Below are 20,692 nucleotides of genomic sequence, written 5' to 3' on the forward strand. Positions count from 1 at the left end.
ATTCTGATCTGAAGCAAAATAATCAGCCAATATACAGAGATTTCAGCACCAGAAGATACATCTTTACCCTCTGTCATTTTTCCTTAATTGCATGGAGAAAATGGCCAGTGTTGAGTTGAACTTTAAGCCAACATCAAGAATTTCAGGGATATAAAACTATTTGATTTGAAAGCTTCAGGTCCTTACAGCTCCACTTCCACTGTGGGAACAAAAGAACTTCAGAAGCACAAGGGGAAGCCAGAAAAGCTTAGTTAAGCCCTAATGATTGCTGAAGGAAACAAGGAAAACTAAAAGAGGAAACAAGTCCCAGTATAAACCTGCCCAGTATAAACTTATCCACTCACTTCCACCTGATGAGGTTACATTGTGGGCTGTGGTTTTGAATGCCTATGACTCGCAAAGACCCGCTCCTTGGGAAACATGTTGGCAGAGGTTTTGCTGTCTTTCTCAGGGCAGAGGGACGTCTCAGCAGGAAATTAATTTTCCCACCAGGCATTAGCCAGGGAGAAAAACTGATCACAAAGTTTCCCACAACTGGGGCAATGCAAAACAAATAATGCAAACATCTGAAAATATTCAAAATCACAATTCTTTCATGGCACCTGCTGACTGCACAGGATGTCACTCTGAGCTGATGCCTCAGCTCTTTAGCCCCATGAATTTTGAGGCTGTATCAAATAGCCACTGGTGAAACTCAGGACAGGGATGTAGCAATGGAAGGCAGAAGTGTATCCACGTCTGTGAAAGGAAATACAGACTGATGGGAAGGTGGAAGGCAGAAGGTAGTAGGTCCTATCCAGCTGGAGTAGATCCTCTCTGGTTGGAGAAGTGTGACCTCTTTTCTGGAGTGTACTGCTAATTAGCTGCTATAGTAAGCAAGGATTGTCATACTTGCCCCAGGAGCAGATGTGCCTATCAAGATGCAAAGAAACCTGAAGGTGATTGATTGTGCACTGTGTTACCTGTCCCTGATGCTGTCCCATCCACTGCTCAGTACACACAGCGGGTTGGAACCTCACTCATCCATGGGGGCTGATGGATAGAGCTTATTATGGGGTTCTCTTTTTTTTTTTCTTTCTTTGTCTACATATAACTGAAGAGTGATAAAGGTAGGAAAGTCCTGTAGAGACTAGTCTGAACGTGTACTATATAGGAGAGTGAGAGAGGGAACGTGTTTATGGGCTGCAGTGGCAGATATCTAATCCTCCACAGTATTTTTCCATAGAAAAGCCACGTGGGCTCTCCAAACTTTTAAGCTGCCTCGAACAGTTTTGATTAGACCTCCTTTGCCTGCTTGGTTCATGTGCATTCCAGGTGTTCATGGTCTGAAGGATAAAGGGAGGATCCTAATTCTCAAGCCAGGTATAGTGGGGTCCCACCATCTACCGCTTTTGCATATTTTACTGTTGCTTTGGGTTTCTCTGCACTGCTGCTGGGATTTTCATTAAACTGTGTGCTCTACAGATCTTGGCCCAGAGTATCCTTTTTTGAGGAGAAAGTTGTTTAGAAGACACCTTCTGTACTTTCTTCGTGAAAGCACATAACATTTGCGTGTCTTTTCCATACTGTGGTTATCACAGCATTTAGGCTCCCTGCAGGACAGAGCAGTGATAAGTAGCTGTTACTCAACATCCAGCAGCAAACCTTCCCAAGATCATAGTACAATAATGAGTTCAGGTAGATCCCATTCATCCTGCATTATTGTAACTCTTCACCGTGTTATCCAAGTTTTGTTATCACTAAGACAATGCTGCACATTTTGCAGGTAGATGATGCCTCAGGCATGATGTCAGCAGCAATAGGATTTTAGTAAAGTTGAGAAGGCCAAATACTGTTATCACCTGCTCTAAATAAGAGTTACAATCCTTTGGGCTCCTCAGACATAGGCGACTGAATGCCCCATCAGGCTTTTAGACCTGTGTCTCCCTAAGGAGAAGTAGTGGAAAAAATGCAACTTATCTGCCATAGAGAGAGGGAGCTTTAGGGAAAATATTTCTCTGCTATGTTATCAAGGATACAAGAGCTTGTACTTGAAGCTTACTAACACTAACAAAAGCCTTGAACAACAGGGTTTTGTTATTGTATTAAAAATCTTGCTTCACCACCCCCCCCCATGCTGCTTCCATCTCTTGCTTTTTCTCCCCTCTCTTGTTCGTCCTTTGTCTTTTATTTTTGGTCCGTTCTCTCTCATTTTAGTTGATAAACAGAAAAGGCAAGTGTGCTAGAAGAGTCAGAGCATTGACGAGGGCTCTGCCTTAATCCCCTGAAGTCCCCAGGGAACAGTAGGGCTGTGTTAAGTGGGCTTCAAAGGCAGAAGGTGGAATGAGGTGTGATAGGAAACCAGCTCTTACTAACTGGTTCACTTCAGGCTAGCTTTAAATAAATTGCAACTCTGAACTGCTTGGACGTTGACAAGAGTGCTGTGATATTTGTGGCTGCACTAGAGAGAATATCAGCCTTTGAAAGCAGGAATGGGGAGAACTTGAAAGGACTTAAAGCTGTGAAATTGTAAAGCGAAAACAAAATAAGCCTCTCGGCGTGGAGGCTCCCTGGGCTTGTTCCCTGATTGCTTCTCTCATAGACAAACTTCACCTGGCTCTTAAGAAAACACATGCTGTGTTCCTTGTTATTTTGGCTTGGTTTTGGGAGCGCCTGAGCTCTCTGGCAGCAGCTTTGGGAAGTGCCATAAATGGATTTTTTTGGAAGAACTCTGGATAATTGGAACTGAGATCTGGATAAAAGCTGTTTGGCACCAATTTGGGTGAACCTCTGGGAAAAAAAAAAAATCTGCACCCCACGTTAGGTTCTCTGAAGTGAAAATCTAAGTCCTGAAGTGCAAATTCAGCACAGCCAAAGCAGTGTGTGCACAGGTTAACCTGTCCTCATCACCTACCAATACCACCATATGTGTTTCTGGGTATAAAACTGCAATGGGTTTTTCTGAGCCACTAATTGTTAAAGATCAGTGTGGACACCTGATGATAGTTGTGGCCTGAGTTTTTGTCCATTCTGACTAAGTCAAATCACAAGTGCAGCTTACACCCAGCAGATTCCTAACAACATTCATCAGGCTCCTACTTTCCAGTTTTTTAGTCAGAGTTTGAGTATTATATTCTCTCTTCCTCTAAGTTGTTTTTCCACCCCTGATCACCACCAGCAGAGATGCAGGTTACTACGGATGTTGGTATAAAACCTGGTCCAGTGATATAAATCAACATAGAGAAAAATAGGACAATGTAGATGTATATCAGAAGAGGTTAAAGTATGCCTTTAATGGCAAAGTCTTGAAAAGCTGAGGTGACTGTTCAGAGTCTTAATTTATCAACAGCTGCTACACATGGTGAGGTCTAGAACGGAGGCCACAGTTTTATTTGGGTAAATAATGCCTAATCTTACATGTCTGGCAGCTGGAATACCTTCATTTTTAATAAATTTGACTTAGCGAGAAGTCGATGTAGGTGAAGAGCTGTACTCCTCTTGGGTAAAGATGGCTGGCTTGCCATTCAGCTGTCTGAGAAGTGTCCTGCATTGCACTTTCCTGGGTCTGCTTGGAGGAAAATGGGTGGTGTGTAATCCCTGAGAGCAGTTACACCCTAATTTACTCCAACAAGATCAGCAGGAACGGGTCCATCCACACCTTTCATATAAATGGAACCTGACCCTCAGTCTCCATCAGCATTTGTTCAGGCTGAAGTTATATGATCCCCAAAGGAAGGTTAGCAGCAATCAATTTGAATGGTGATGGAAGTGACCTGAATTGCTACCACGGCTTGGAAAGGGAGAATAAGGGTTTATCTGTAAGACTCCTTTTCATTGCTCTGATAGCATAGAGGAGCCTTAAAGTGAACATGGTCATAACTTATGCCTGCTCAAAGACTGATTTGCATTCCAAATAGTGTAAATAAGCTGTTTTGGGTGACTGGCAACCCAGTTTCTACATAGTGAAGAACACTATACACTCATTTCTCCAACCACAACCATTCTCCAGTTTGGCTGGCCCTGTAGAGAGCAGAAGAAGCCACTCTAAGCCAGGAATGGTCAAACTAAACCCCAGCAAACACAGAGCCTGGCCACAAGGGGAAGGTCAAGGAGTAGAGCAGTGAATTAAGTAAACACCACGGGGAAAAAATGCAAACCTCAGAGTGGGTATTCCCACTGGATTTTCACTGGATATGGTGCTGTGTGCAGCACATCCGCTGTGCTTCCCATCACGGCTCCCTCACTCACATACAGGCCTTTGTTAACAAGGCCATGACTCAAAGGGAAGCAAAGCCACAAGAGGGTTCAACCAGAGACCAACAGGAGTCAGTGAAAACAGGAGGAATTGGCGAATTGAGCACCAGCAGGCAAGTAAAGCACACCTACTGCATGGTCGGACAGTGCAGAAAGCTCAGGAGTCTTGGGCAGGTCTCCTTTCTCCTGCAAGGCTGGCCTTTTTCCATAGCTGCTCTTCACACATCCTTGCTTTACTGCCTGGCTGTGCTGTGGGAAGGTTGCTGGGAGCTGTGAATACAGCTTGTTCAGCAGCACCCACTCCTACCATTCCCGAGCAAGATGGGGCAGGCAGGCACCCTGCTGGTAGAACTGGCTGAAGGGACAAAGCCAAGTTTGGTCATGTGCCACTTGCGGTTCCTCAAAGGCTAGTGAGCTTTAGGGAGCACACGCTGCAGCAGCCAGCTCCTGGCCACCATCCTTTCCATGAGGCCCTCTCCTATAGAAAGGGCAGGTCGCCAGGGAAGTCAGCACAATCGTTCTGGCATGCCCGGGAGGTGCGGCACGTACCACGCGTGAGCAGGCAGACTGTGCACTGAGCTGGGCCAGAGGAGAGATGTGTGCAAAAGCCAAGCTGGTGGAAATGCAAGGTCTATGTCCTCTTGCCCAGGCTTTGCAATCAAAGTGACCACTACAACAGGGAAATTAGTTTGTACTACCAGTGTCCAGAAGCTCTCTCAAATGCACTGATTGGTGTCTGTCAGTGCTGTAGTTGTGTTGAGAGAGTGCACTCAGGTGACAGCTATCACTCCCCACTCATAGATACACTTCATGACTCCATATCTTCAGATTTTAGCTGAATTTACAGGGTAAAAAAGTGCACCATTCTGCTTTCAAGCATTTTTGAAAGAAAAAGAAAAAAACAAAACCCATTGCCCTCCAAGACTGGAAGACAGCCCCCCAAATATCCTAATTAAAAATTAACTTCAAACAGCAAAGAGAAGTTTCAGCTTTGATTCTGCTTCTGGGGATATAGGTAGGGAGTCTATATCATCTCTATCATCTCTATCTCTATCCCTATCTATCTCTATATCTCCATGGATACATAGATACCTAGAGTTATAGAAATAAGTATAGACATATTTTGTGAAGCTATCAAGGATTCAACTAAACTGCAGCTCAAAGGAGGTATGTAGGCTGTAGCAATGTTGCCCACCTCAGACACACCGCGCTGCCCTGCTTGGATGAGTAAACCAAAGGACGAGGCCACAGTTGTGAGCAAATGCTGGCAGGGAAGAGGGCAATGAAGGGATGGGCCATGATCCCACGAGTTGTAGTCTGTGCCCTGCTCTGTGCCTGGGGAAATGCAGCTAAATGCCATCCCATTCAGGTCAAACAATGAGGTACAACTAATCCCAAAGACTGTCCATGTTTCAAAGCTACTAGCTACTAGTTGTTTAGCTACTAGCCTAATCAGTGACAACTTGAGAGTATAGGATTTGTGACATAACAAAAATTAAACATATCCTTTTCTCAGAAGATTGTTCTGGAGAGAGTAATTACACAAATACAGTTTAAGCTTATTACCTTTCTCTTTCTTGTGTTATCTTCCCTTCTCCTCTTCCTTTTTACACTGCTACATTTCCTACATGTGTTCAGTGAAGCTGAAAATGATATTTTGATAATGGGCACACAATGAATGTTTAAGAGGGCTGGTTGACAATGTGAGACTTTGTTAAGGAAAAGAGGATACAATGAATAGCTATAATGGGAGTCATTAATGAAGGGTCTGCTTTTTTTTTTTTTTTCCTGAGGAAGGCTACATCTTAATGCTCCTCAGGTTTCCTTCTCTATTTATACAACACTGCAGAGGTCAAACCTAAAGTTAGGTCTTTCCTGGTGATGTGTAATGAAACTTATGTCACTAAAGAATTTGAGTGTTTTTTAGCCTATGTATATTCCACCTGAAAGAGACTCCATCTTCCTTTTTGTGGGTGATGTTCTCCTGCATTCTGCCTCTTAAAATATGAAATGAAAAATTACGTTAAACTATCCAAACTGTCCGCATATAGCTGGCTGATATAATTTGTATTTGAGTTTTGGTCTGGAATAGCACTGTGAGAGGAGATGTATAAATGCATAAAGACATATTATTCTCATCCACAGACTTTTACAATGCATTTTGTTATAAAACTTTAATTTTAAAATGGCTGTTTATCCTCATGATGTCAAGGAATAGAACTGTTCTTTTGAAAATTCACCTGAAAATTCAGAGCAACATTTCAGTTAAGAGAAAATGTAGGGGTTTGATTTCAAGAGCTGGTCAGAGCTGGCTGCTCCCAGCGCTGATACATCTGCTGTTTTCCCCTTTGCTATCACAGGTTTTCTCAGGGACAACAGGAGCAGCAAATACAGCTTCTCATTGCTCCCTGTTCCCATGCCAGCCCCTCCTATGACACGGACATCCTGGCTTGGGGACATTCACCGTTGGGTTGGCAAAACCCAGCTCCAGCCAAGTTTCTGAGAAACCTTGAAGCTGCTGGGCAGTTTAGTACCTAGATTTACTCTCTTGTGCCATTCCGCATTTCATAGTTATATTAAACTATTGCCTGAGCAATTGTGCAGTGGGTACACAGCGTGTTTCTGTGTCTGTGCTGAAGGAGCACACCATGAAGTAAGTAGGTATTAATTTTCCTGCTGAGTGCTGGTGGATTGTGGGCCTGAGGAGCAGGTGCAGGGCAGAGAGGGGAAGAGAGGGAAAGTTTTCTCCTTCAGCAGCAACAAAGCAGCGGTAACATTTTGCCTTATTGCTGAGTCGCTTTTCACTAGAATAGCATGCAAAGGAAACCCACGCTTCAATACCTCCATTTCCTTAATGACGGAGAAATCCTGAGATGAGTTATTCAGTGTCCACATCCTTCCTGTTGTGTGCATCCTGTCCGCAGTGAAGGAGGCTTCTTAATGAAATAAGTCTTTTTTCTTTCTAGTCCCCTTTCCCTCTACTCTGTATGTTGTAACTCACCTCTTCTGCCTGCCCAGAAGGAAGAGGAGGAAGCACACCTTGCCCACACAGCCAATTAAGCTCAGAAATGCCATTCCTTAAGGCGAGCACCCTATGCCTTAGAAATTTACCATCTGGATTACCAGTGTAGGACATTACAGATGAATCTGATATGCTCTTCAGGTCAGGGTCACTGAAGGTAGTATTATTTTGTGACTGTTGTTGCTGTTGAGGGGAATGAACCAAATTCCAGCCTCAGTTTCCCCTGGGTAAGTCGAGACTCAGACCACTGACTCTAGAGGAGAAGGTGTGTTGCTGTAGTGAAGCGATGTGTGTCTGTTCTCTTCTAGCAGGTTTTTTTTCCCTGTTTCTCTTTCCATAATTATTTAACATCATCCATATTGTGATAGTAACTGTCGATGTTGACACAATAGGAGTAAGGGCAACATATATACTATAGGGAGGGAAAAAGGAATTTTTTTTTTAAGATGCTAGATGTAAGATGGTTTCTGCTCTCAGACATAAGGTCATGGCTATCTAAAGAACAGAGTGGTCAAGGCCTTTTAATAAGTCCACCCATCGCATATAATTATATAGCTTCAAAAGATGAGAACAGTTACGAGAACTAATAGCCACATGTACAGAGAAGGGGTGCTGAAAAAAAAAAGTTGCAGATCTTCAATAAGCAGGGTTTTTTTTTATTTTATTTTTACTGTAATGTTATATTACCACATATGGTTACACATGCAACATTGGGGAGCTAGCTCTAAAACCAGTTATTTTACTAGCTTTTAATAACACCAGATGTCTGTGTGGTGAGAGGGAGGAAAGGACTGCAATCGAACTGGGAATTGGACCCTGTGGACTAGTTGAGCCCCAAAGCTGTAGCGAAGTCTCTTCCCTTCATACAGCACCACCTGTATTATTAACTGGCATCTAGAAATAGAAGATGTTGTGGGTTTTCAGATATCATAATTCCCTAGCCATCTGTCTGATGTAAGGCTAACATTGTGATACTGCTGCTTATGCCACATTGAGTGTTAAGCCATTACACAAATAATGTAACAAAACCACTCTGCTTTCTGTTGTTGTTGGTCTTTTTCTTGGAAATAGCCAAACACAACTATTTTGTTGTTCCATCTCAGCAAAAGACACCAGATGGGCTTGAGAGCCAGAATGTGGACTAATTCTCATGATCTCACCAGACTGAGGGCAGAAACCATGTTAATGGTTGTTGTGGAAGTTTATGCTGGTGATTACTATAGCCAGAAACAGCACAACCTGTTAAGCACTGTCACAAAATAGCTGTCATAGCCACATCGCTCTCCTTGTTCATTGTGTCTGTTTCAGGAGGGCTGGGAACATCCAAACATGCCTGTACAGAGGTTTCCACTCTAGTCAGAAGCCCATCTTTCCCTGGCCAAACATGGGAGAAATGCAGATAAATGGCTTACCAGAGGTTCCTCCTTTTAATAACATTGCTGAGGTTGATATTCCAAAATGAAGAAGAGGAGCATGTTGGCCTGGGTGATCTGCCCCAGAAAATTGAGTAATCTTGCAGATTTAACAGCTTTTGGTGTGGGGGTTTTAAAGACATCTTTGAGAATACCTTCTACTTTGCATGGCTTGTGAAGGGAACTAGGGACTAAACTCTTTTTAGATGTATTCTAAAAACTCAGTCAGTGTATTCAACAACAGGTACCAAACCCAAATATTTACTAGTTCACTCACTCCTGTGGCTTTTATATGACAGAAACAAAACTCTAGGCAACCCAGACCAGGTAAAAGCAATGATACTTAAGTATTTTAACTGTATCCTAAAAGCCAAGGTGAGGAGGGATCCCTGCCATGCCTCCGAGGCAGCTGAGCTGGGATCCTTGCGATGGGAAATGAAAATTAACCCCTTTTCAGACAAACCAGCACAGTGTGACTCAGAGCATCTGCCTCTCGAATTGTTCTGGTGGGAGCTGATATCCTTCCATCCTCTGCCAGGAGCCCACAACACTCCTGATAGAGGCACTTTGGTAAGATATATATGGTTAAACATAAATCCCCCATCTAGCCTGAAAGATGTTAGTACTGATCAATAAGCTGGTTTTAGTGCCAAAGGCTGTGAGAGTGACTGTACTCCCTTTATGCTTTCCTTTGCTTTCGATTGGAGGTTTCATCCCTGACAACCTGGTGCCCATGAGAGGGGAAAACATGGGTGGACACGGCTGTGGTCAGAATGGTGGGACAGGCTGTGACTGGCCCATGTGGTGCATTATAGCAAAGGGACTCTGCTCGCCTCTCAACCTGCATCAGGAGGAATGGTTTGTGCCCACCTCACTATTTTCTCTTGCATTATTTGGAGGAGGATGTGGCCCAGAAACCTTAGGTAGACACTGTGTGTGAAAGGGTGTGCACCAGTCTCACTGTGCGAGTCACAGGATCAAATGTCAACGGTGGTGCACAACAGACGCTGAGATGTTTGGCTGTGGCCCATCAGAGGGTACAACTTAAATTACAGAATGAATGCAAAGCAGTAGAAGCACATGGGGGTAGAACAGAAGGCATTCTAACCCTCTCATATCTCCATCATATGCCTTTTTGAACCATGGGCTCTTTGGCCTAGGAGAGAAGCCAAACGCCCATCCACCAGAGATTTTAATTTTTGCTCTTGTACTCTGCTTTGTTGGAAATGTGTAAAAAGCCTTTGGGAGCCACTATTTTTGGGGAGGAAGAAAAAACAAAAAAAAAAGGGTGATGATGACACTTCTGCACTTTTTCAGGCTGTGCACTTTTTATCCCACCGTGCAGTGCGTAAACAACAGGCTATAAAGTAGAGAAGAGCAATCCTCAGATGTAATAAATAGAATATGGATTTGATCCAGCATTTTAAGAAAAGATAGTTGCACTTACTGCAATGGAGAATAATGATGCCAGGATGAGATACAAATAGCTGTAATAATTTTTGTGGTTTTAAGACTTTATCAGGAAATAATCATAAATTGGGCTTTGGGAAACTCAACTATTCCGCAGCAGTAAGTAGACCTGAAGGGAGATCATACAGCCAGGGTTTCATTTATAAAATGACTGCCAAATTTGAGTTTACATCCTCTCACACTTACCATCTGCAATCACATCTTCTCCAGTCTGTGTCTGTGCTCTGTGTTTAAGGAAGCAACTGCACAGAAATATTGTGACTTATCCCTGTTGTGTGGAGAGGCTACACCTGTCATTTTATCTTGTTCACTTTGATCCTTTCTGCTTATCACTGGCTTGGGATGAAGGCTCATCCTCAGCCGTATAGTTCTTAGAGCTGATGCTCAGATTGACATCTAAGGGAGGAGACAGAGCTCTGATTCTCCATCGCTCTGCAGCTGCTTTAGTCATTTCCACCAGTGCAAAATGCACGGGAGCGGACACTCAGACAGATCAGTGAATGGTTATACAAGGTGCATTGGCAATGGAGAAAGACATGCTGGGAGTATTGATTTAGCAGACCATGAGTGACTTTTCATTGTTTCTTCTAGAAATGTTCGCAAAGTTTGACGCCAAGAGCAAAGACAAACAAATTTATCATCCAATGGTGTAAGGAAAAAAGATCACCACTCTGGAAATCCAGTTCTACAAGCTTTTGTAATACTAACCAGAAAGGGATAAAGGAAGCAATATTCATTTTATTCCTTGCTATGGTGGTGGACATACATTAGCAACTGGAAGCCTCAAAGCACTACTTAAGGGATTACAAACTCTGTACATGCAGCTCAGCAGTCACTGAACTATTGCCACCTCTAGGCTTGAGTAAGACAGTCATTAACATGGCCTTGAATAATGATTGGGATTTTCTGGCAATTATTTTAAATTGAAAAATGTCAGTTGATGGAAGTCACAGGTGGTGATCTGAATGTCTTACTTTGGGAGAGGAAATGAATGAAAGAAGATTTTTCCTTTCAAATTTACTGTGATTTATAATAAAAAGGGAAAAAAAATGAAATAAAAAGAAAATATTTTAACTTTATACAACAAAAATATTGAAGAAGGAAAGTTCAGAAAAATTACTTGGTTTATATGATCTGAATCCTTTTAAGTTTCAGATTCCTCCCTTTCACTCAGTATTAGGATGGGAAAACTCTAAAGTCAGAATCGCTTGTGGACTGGAAAACCAGTTTCCTGCCCACCTCTCTTGGCAAACCACTATGTTTCTGTTTTGCTGCTGAAACTTCAAAAAGCAACAGGCAATGACTGGATCAGAGTTGATCTTCCAGTGAACAAGAAATCCTCCCGGGATATACATTTGTTCAGTAGCATGTTCATGGCCATGGGAATGTTTTGAAAGGTGAGGTTTCTGTAATAACTCCTGTGGCTTCTTCACCGTGGGAAGGTAAATGAGCGATAAACATGCCCTCTTAGGCCCTTTCCACATTTGTGTTTGCTCTTTGGCAAGAGGAAAACATTAGTCTGACTGCTTTTCAAATAGGAAATGGCCATATTGTTGCATCTTGCTATGATGGAGATAGCCCTCCCTAGTACATTATCAATATGCTCCACAGCTCCCATTAAGAAAAGGTTAGCAAAGCTTTGACACCTGCCTTGAGTTTTGCTGCAGCCTCTACCATCACAGTAAGCAAAGGCAATGGCCACAGTCATCTTGGGAAAGGAACAAATACATAAGCATATCAAACTCAATAATATAGTTCTTTCTGGAGAGGAAGAAACTATACTGAGGGCAGCTTAACACAACCCTTTGAGCTCTCTAGTCTCCCTAAAGTGGCTGAAGAGATAAGACTTGCTGTTTTGGTCTGGGAAGGTCTCCTCTCCTTGAGGAGATGACCTCCTTAATATTAGCTGCCTCCAGAACACAATGCATAGATTTCTAGACTTCTGATTCTAGGCTTAATCCTCAGGTTTTAAAGTCATTTGCCCAAGACAAAATCCCGATCTGTTTATTTTGGACTAGGTCTGGAAACGCACGTTCAAGGATCTTCTAAGTTAGATCGTGTTTGCAAGACACTTGGCAGAGGGGCACGTGCACAGTGCAGAGAAACCCAGGTGAGGAAGAGCTCCCTTCTTCAAATGGAGCGTGACACCAGCACAGTGACCTGGCTGGCTCGGAAATCTGGGTTGTTTAGCCAGTTCATTCGTCTGACTGCTGATGATATCAGTGGAGAGCTGTACTGGGAGATGAAAGAACGCAGCGCTTTATCAAGTGGCTTAATTTCTCATTACCCAGAACCAGCTCAAGCGTGTGTCTTTGTTCTCCCTCTGCCCCCACAAGTGCAGAAAGGATCAAACCCAGAAATATTTAGAATTAAGAAGGGACTTTGTGGTTTTTTTTTTTTTTCCTTTCTCTTGCCATCCCAGGCTGGCAGATTGGGAGGGGAAGGAAGGGGGGATGCAGGGTGTCAACAACAATAAGCAGGAGGGGAGAAGATGCCTGGCACTCAGAGAGTTCAGGCTGGGACAGTTTGATCTCTCCCAGAGCACTCTCGGTGCTTGAAGATCACTGCTTTTGACACGTTTCTCCGGCTGCTGAATGAGAGGATTTACTTGGGTGAAATTTAGGCCCGAGGGGGACATGAAAATCATATTCATAATTTGAAGTGACATGTGATTCAGGATTAAAAAGCTGGCTGGCAGAGAAAAGAGCTGAGGTTATCCTTTTGAGCTGTGCTAATGCAGAAAACTGTGTTTTTAATCCTGTTTTAAAAAGGCCTAGAAGGTTTCCAGCTGGGGCAGTTAGAATATAAAGGAGCGGTAAAGATGAGGAATCCCTTTTTTCAAAAGGAGACAAAAAAACCAAACCAAAACAACAACAAAAGACCAAGTTCTGCTTTTGTTTTTCTCTGGTAGTAAGTTGTTGAAAGCTAATATAGGAGATCTTTTTAATGACCCCACCTTTGTCTGACTCCTTAAAACAGTCAGCAAGAGCCATCAGTGGGACTGGGCAGGGGTGACGGCTAAAGGAGACACCAGTGCTGAGGGCTCCTAGGAGCTGTGGTTGCATATTTCTGCAATTTGTGCATTTTTCTGGGGCGTTTGGGGTTCTCATGGTGGCTTCTTCCTTTCTGTCCCTGCCCCTGAGCTCCTTGTCCCTTGTACACAGAGCAGAAAGGTGTCACCCATCCCACGGAGATGGGTAATGAATCTCTGCTTCTTTTCAAGTCACTTTTCCTGAGAGGTTCTTAATTGGAGCAAGAGAGTGTGCTGGCATCGCTGCTTATGGTGCTTGTTATACTAATGTCAAGGTTTTAGTTTTCTTCTTCTAGATCCTTATTTGTATTTTTCGTCTACCATTTTAGCTGTTCTTTCTTTTCTGACCATTTGACTTTTTTCATTAGAGTACTTTTCAATACTATGGGACAAGAAGGGACTTTTCAGTGTAGCTGCTTAAAACACAGGAAATGATGGTCCATATTCCAAAGACTGTTTAAAAACATGACATACTGGATGTCAGTAAAATGCATCTCAAAGTAATGTGCAGAATAAACAGCAAATTGCACAACCAGCAATTACCATGTTAAAAATGTGTTTTTCTGTATTCACCTTAGTGGGTTCTGAAAGACTTATGCTATTTCTTCTGTAATTTTGCAAAACTGAATTTCACAAAGAGAACTTCACGGTTAGTTGAAACATTGTTTTGTTATACTTGAGTTGATTTGAGTGAGATTTTTTTTGGCCTTTCTAGCTTTTACTGTTTCACATAGAGACCGTTTTGAAACAGAGGTTTGAATGACAAGAAAAAGCAAAGCCACTGTGCTCTGAAAAACGTCACGTTATTTTCCTGTTTTTCAGAGTGGACTTTCATTCTCTCCTCTCCTCCAAAAAGCCCTTTTTAATTGAAATAGCATTTTCTAATAAAAATCAGCACTGACAAAACTAAAGCAAACTTCTGCCCAGCTCTGTTTAAAATCTCTCACTGGAACAAATCACATGAGATCAAGCTTTCAGCTTCTCTGTCCCTCAAGATACAATTATTTCCTACTGTTCCTTTCTGCCCTCTGGAAAACTCCACAGTTAAGACAAAAAGAAATGATCCAACGCTAGAGGAAGTCAATGAGAGCTCTTCTATGTATTGACTTTGGGATTGGGGAAAGCTCTGGATCAATAGGGTGCTATTATTAATCTAATAGCCTATATATGGAATTTAAGTGTGTCATCATATGAGGTTTTTAAATTATCTTACAGAACTCAGTAGAAATTTATTCCATTCCATTTTCATGACTCAAAATGAATCACTATCTGCACTGCTGTCTCCAGAAGACACTGTCTTGGGGGACTGAAGGGAAATGACTGATTAGATTGTACGGCCTCATTCTCCGCTGGAGGAATACAGTGAGCTCTGCACATTGTCCAAGGAGATCTTACTGGAGGTGCTCAGCCAGCAAGGTATAGCTGGAAATGCGGTTTGGAGCACAGCAGAAGAAGGGCCATCTTCCAGCCTGGATGTCTAATTGATTGTTTGCATGTACGATTACCACAGCTGTGGTCACAATTACCATAATTACATGGGCAAATGAAATATGCAGTTGTATGTGCCCAGTTCTCAAAATCTGGGCACCGGTAGTTGCCAAAGACCACAGGGAGACTCTGCTCAGAAAAGGAGATGCAGCACCGGACTGGAGGACACGCTCACCTCCTGCCTGGTGCCTCATGTTTTCCATCTCCTCCTTGTCTATCTTGGAGGAAAGCAGGCTGGATCCTGTCCTGAGCATCTCCTCTTGGACTTGCACAAATAGCCTCAGTTTCTGAATTGCTTTTGAAATCCAAAACAAAGATGAGGACAGCCTGTTTGGATATCATTGTATGGCTCTGCACAGGGAAGACACTATAAATAGCACCATCACACATTACTAACTGCATTCTCTGAGAAACCCAAAACCAGCTGAGATCATCTTTATTCACAGGAATAAGTCTTAGGCATATTTGCAGAGCATTTCTTTAGGTTACACTGGACAGTATTACTTAAGGGTTGTCATTTTGCAGTGTGTACAAGAGTTGACTTTTTATCTGACTGCTTCAAAAATGACATTGAAAAGTTAATTCTCAGATATAAGAAGTATCCAAAATTATCTCAAAATAGAGAAAAGCCTATGAGCTTCATAAAAGTGAAATACTAGACTATTTAAGAATAAAATGTTGTGAAATATACTCACATCTCCATTGCTAAAAATAAATCTTACATTTTTATCTTCTTTTATCATTAACATTACCTGAGTTTATAAAAATTGCATTAAATGTGATTTTAAAACCCCTTCTATATTGTGTTGCCATTTCAGATCAGAGTGTAATTATGCAATCATTGCAAAGAAATTTCACACAGACACACATGCACAATCACAAAAACAACCATGAATCTGTTTGTGTATTAGTTTAAGTGTCCATGGTGATAAGAGTGCAACAAAGCATAATAAAAAGACCAGTGAAAAATATTGAAACAAACCCCACTTTTATAAGCAGAGTGTTATGAGAAAGGCCATTTTCTCTGCCAATGTAATTTCGATTCTGTCTCTTTAATTTACATGAATAATTAAGATAGATTCAAGCAGTCCTATGGTTTTGCAGGATTAGAAGTACTATAAGACTAATGAATGAAATGCTGAAAATCATAATAGGAAACCTGATTTGAGAGAAATTACTTGCCTGATTAAAAAAAAAAAAATGAAGAAAATACCTGAATATCGATTTATTTTTCATCCCAAACTTTGAATTATACAAATATCTAACTTAAATCTACAGTAAGGAAAAGAATATGAGGGGAAAATGTCTCAGAAATTCAGATTTAAATCCTAATAATTGAGCTTAGCTTTCAGAGTCAATAATGGTTTCAAAATCAATGTTTTTTAACAGGTTTAAATATTTGCTGTACACTTCATGAAATATCTTACACAGATATTTAAAAATGTAGCAATATGTGTTACGTGCATACATATCCAATTTAATTAAACTAACGAAGTGATAATTTATGTGGCCATGAGCCACCAGGTATTGTAGTGTGATGGAGACTTCCAGGAAAGTATTTTTCCTCATATTGCTCGTTTCTCCATCCACTTGTGTCCATCTGGCCAGCAGCACAAGGAAACATTTTGCAGCCCCTTCTGGGCTTGAGGAATAGCCTACGGAGAGCTTTTGCAGAGGAGTCTAACATAAAATAACTGAAAAGCAGCTTTTTTGTATGAGATGTTGCTGGGGCGCTAGAGCCCAGAAGTCCCACCAGGGTTGCCTAAGGCTGGACAGCTTGGGCTCTGTCTCTCTGGGGTTCAGGGTGGACTAGCCTGGGTGGCCCCATCTCACCTCATTTAAAGATCCTTCTCCAAGCTTTAGGAAGCCTAGAGAAGCATTGTCCAAAGTGGATGTGCCCCATCTATTTCAGGATAGGATGAATCATGTCCACCCCTTTTCTTTTGAGTTTGTCTAGGCGAATAACTTTGACTAACTCCAAACAACCTGTAGACAGCGAGGTTTGGGGAGGTGAGTCCCAGCCCAGGGACAGTCCTGTCCCTTTCCTTGGCACCTGCTGAAGCAGCAGTCAGGCTCCCCAGCAGAGACCAGGACACAGGGGCCATGCCCACCCTTCACCCTCCAGTGTTGTCTGGGAAGGAAGAGATCCACATGAGAACTGAAATAAGTCACTTTATTCTATATCAGAACCTGGCCTGGTTTTCTGGCACATGACTCCTCCATCCAGCTGGATCTATGAGTCACAAACTAAGCCCTGAAGTTACTAATACAGCTCCACGTACAATCAAGTTGCATATTTTGCAGCATATTATCCTTTCTGGGTTTGGCAAAGCGAAGCATCTCTGTTGCAGGCGGGGTAGGAATTATGATGAGCTTTTCCCAGATGGACTTATTGTAATCGTTGCAAGGATAAAGAGTTCTTTGAGACTCTAGATCTTCTCCTGTCAGGCTCTAAGCCTGTCTCCAGCTCTGTTGAGCTTGTCAGTTTTTTTTTTTTTTACAAGATTCAGCTAAAAATCTGTCCTGCCAGACTAAACCAGGCTGTTTCTGCATGTTCCTTAATCTCCAGACTGTTAAGGGACACTTAGTTTGTTTAAGGCCTGAGGCAGGCGTAATTACAAAATTTAGTCAGAATCCTGAACTGACCCCAAAGGTCTTCCTACTCAGACAGAAATCATTTGTCATAATGAGCCTACTCGTAACCTGCTGACCCTTGGAGCTCAATTAATTTCACGCAGAAAAATTGTTCACAGCCTCTGGACCCTGCTGCAGGAGGGATTTGCACCGTGGCATCTCCCATTCACACAAGCCCACGTGGGCAAATGGGCTCAGAAATTTCTCCAGAGCAAGCAATGAACAGGGCATTGTTTTTAAAACAGGATGGTAAAATGAGGTATTCCTCTGACTGGTTGCAGAGTAAATGCGTGTTCCTTAGAAAAATTAATTATACATGCAGAAAAGCATACAACAGCTTGTGGGCGTGGGTTTTCAATTTTGTGTCCCTTAAAACTCTTTAAAATACAGTGGCAGGGTACGTCACCAGGACAGGGGATGGCAGCTTCCCTAAGGGCGTGGGGACATATGAATGATCTGCAGTGGAAATAGCTAACTCGGGCAAAACGCTGCAGAAAAATGGCCATGGGTAAAGTTGGGGCTTTTCTGCATCACAGTGCACTGGGTCAGACAAATCCACAATGCATTTTAGGGTTGGACCTTTACTAGCTGAAAACGAACAGCCTGCATTTGAGCTCTTGCTCTTTCTCAGCCACTGGTATAATCACTGGATTGTTCTATTGTTTTGCCCAAGTAACACACAAATTAGAGCAAGAATAGAGCTTTAATCTGAATTTTTTAAATGTATGTTTTCTAGTCTTTGTAATCTTAAATATTTTAAAGGACTGCTTGTGTAGTTTAGCAAATGAAACTAAAATCTGTCTAAACTACCCAAAATTAGCTGTCTTGTGCAAGCTGGATGTGATGATAAAGGGAATAGATAAAAAAGAGGTTCAGAGTGCTTGGATCTATAGTGGATGTATAGTCAGATCCCATAGCAGGCTGTCTTTTTGGTTATATGAGAGAGTTGCACTGGACTAATTTGTGTTGGAATGGATGTTACTAGCCAGAATAATAAAAATCTGGCCTGTTTTGTATCTTGGCATGGTCCAGCCAGCCTATTTAATTAAGATGAAAAACACAGTCAAGAAGATAATTCAAGAGACATCCGTCATTCTAGACAATATGAGGCAGTGATTTTTTGGTATCAAATCATTGAACCTGCTTATTCATTTGCGGGAATGCATGTGGGTGGACTGGATAATCCAAGAGGATCTTTCCAACAACCATAACTATTTGCACTTACATAGCACCTTTTGGCCACAGATCCCAATATCTATAAATCTGTAGGCTCGTAGGTGAGAGCTCAGTAATTAATTTCAGAGCTGTGCGATAAATTGTGTTTATTATGCACTTTCCTTCTACAATACTCATAATAGATTTTCGCTAGAAACCAGTCCTGGACTGTGCAGGCTCCGTTGCGAGCTCAGCTGCTCTCATCTAAAAGAGCCAGCAAGCTGTCTTAGGGAAACCCCCAGATGGCACAAAATTGGCATTCCCTGTTCTTTTCCACATAGGCTTTTGGTGTAGGAGACAGTGAGAGGGTGAAACACGGTGCTTCAGCCACGGCAGGCAGTACCTGCAATCACTTTCTTTTGGAAATTCAGTCAAACTTTTCTAAGTTATGCAAGAATGGGTTTTGGATGCTACTGGGCTCAAGCCCTCCGAGAGCAGGAAGGTGCAGTGAATTATCTTTCCTTCCTCTTCTCCCCATTTTGCATACAGAATAGGCTCACCATTTAGGACAGAGCCCCTAGAATTATACGCAGCATATTAAATAGTGCAAGTGTATGACAGCTTCAGCACAGACAACTCTCCTGGCTTGATATATGTCTACTGTTTAGATTGTTTAAATGATGACACAATTTTTCCCTTGGTTTGTGCACAGTCTGACAACCTTCAGAAACCGTTTTTCCCCTAAACTGTTGTCTCAAGTGCTTTCTCTCCCAAAGATCATAGAAGACAAAAATAATGCATGTTGAGTGTGTATAAGTGTGTATATATATGATACATGATTACTGAGCATTTATGACATTAATCTTCACTCACAGAGACAGAAGAGATAACTCATAAGTTATCCCTCTGCTCAACCATGAATATAAATGTCAGACTCCTAATGGAGATGTTGTCTAATGAAACAGCATGAATTATTGAATCTCCTGAGCCATGTGCAAATTTCATTTCTTCTTCCCTTTTGGGTCCAGATTGGGTATTTTTGAGGTGATACTGTTAGCACTGTGAAGAGTGGTTGGAAAGATTCTCAATGTGGCATTGAAGATCGAGACTCCATACTGTGGGATGTCTGGGGGCGATACTGGCTGCCCACTCCCATGGCATCCATAATTAAGTGCATTCCAAATTTACATTCAAAACTAGTATTTTGGAGACTTCTTCCCTTACAAACCTAATTCAAAGGTGAAGCTAAGAAAGTCTAGGGCTATAAGAGGCAACAGCATGGTCTATAAATCACAGTGTTGTAATTAAATCAAGGTAAAGTGGATCAAGTTACTTTGGTGCCAAATCAACACACTTAAAATGGTTTAAGCCTTGTTTAAATAGGTTTAGTTTCATTTAGTAAATTAGTATAGACACGCCAAAAAATCTTTGTAACTTACTATTGCTTCTGGCCTCGTCATCTTGTGTGTCACACTGGCTTATATCATCTTTGAGACATACTTACCGATGTGCAACTTGCATCCTTATTCTTCCTTTTTACTTTGGCCCACAAGAGGTAGGGATTTGTGAATGGTACAGTTTACAGAGAGGAAGCTAACTGAGAATCAGCTCTATGGCTAAGAGCAGGTGTGCACATCGGTGGAAGATCCTAGGAAAACGTCTACCTTTCTTCTCAGAATCCCTCAGTTCAGGCCAGCAGTCCAACAACAGTCCAACAATACTCCGGACTGCTCACTGATCTGCTTGTGTTTTACTCCCAGACCCATTTCACTCTAAATTTCATTTGTTCATGCTACCAAAATCAGAGGTTTTTGCTATCTTGACCAGTTTGAACTGAAAGGATTGCAAATACCTTCCTACAACCAGCAATGCTGGCAGATGGAAGGTGGTGGGAACCTAATCAGAAGTGGCGGGTGCTGGTACATGAAGTTTCTTCACTCACTTTAGCTTATCCCATTTCTTCCTTGATCTTTATTTGTCTGCTTGAGAACGACATAGCCTAATTTTGCTGAACCCCATCATCTCCTGCAGGGCTGATCTTTTACTTTCAGTGGAGAATTGTAATTTGCTGCAATCCAGTCACTCTACAGAATGTCTCGGTATGTGTAAAACTTGCAACAGATAATGCTGAAGTTTTAGCTTAGTCTTTACAACTACAAATAGCCAGAAAGATGGTCATTCAGAGGGCTGTGTGGCTCATGGGGAGTGCTTAGGGACAGTAATCCCTCTAGCCCACCAACACATTAT

Source organism: Columba livia, chromosome 16 (assembly GCF_036013475.1).
Source record: "Columba livia isolate bColLiv1 breed racing homer chromosome 16, bColLiv1.pat.W.v2, whole genome shotgun sequence".
NCBI lineage: Eukaryota > Metazoa > Chordata > Aves > Columbiformes > Columbidae > Columba > Columba livia.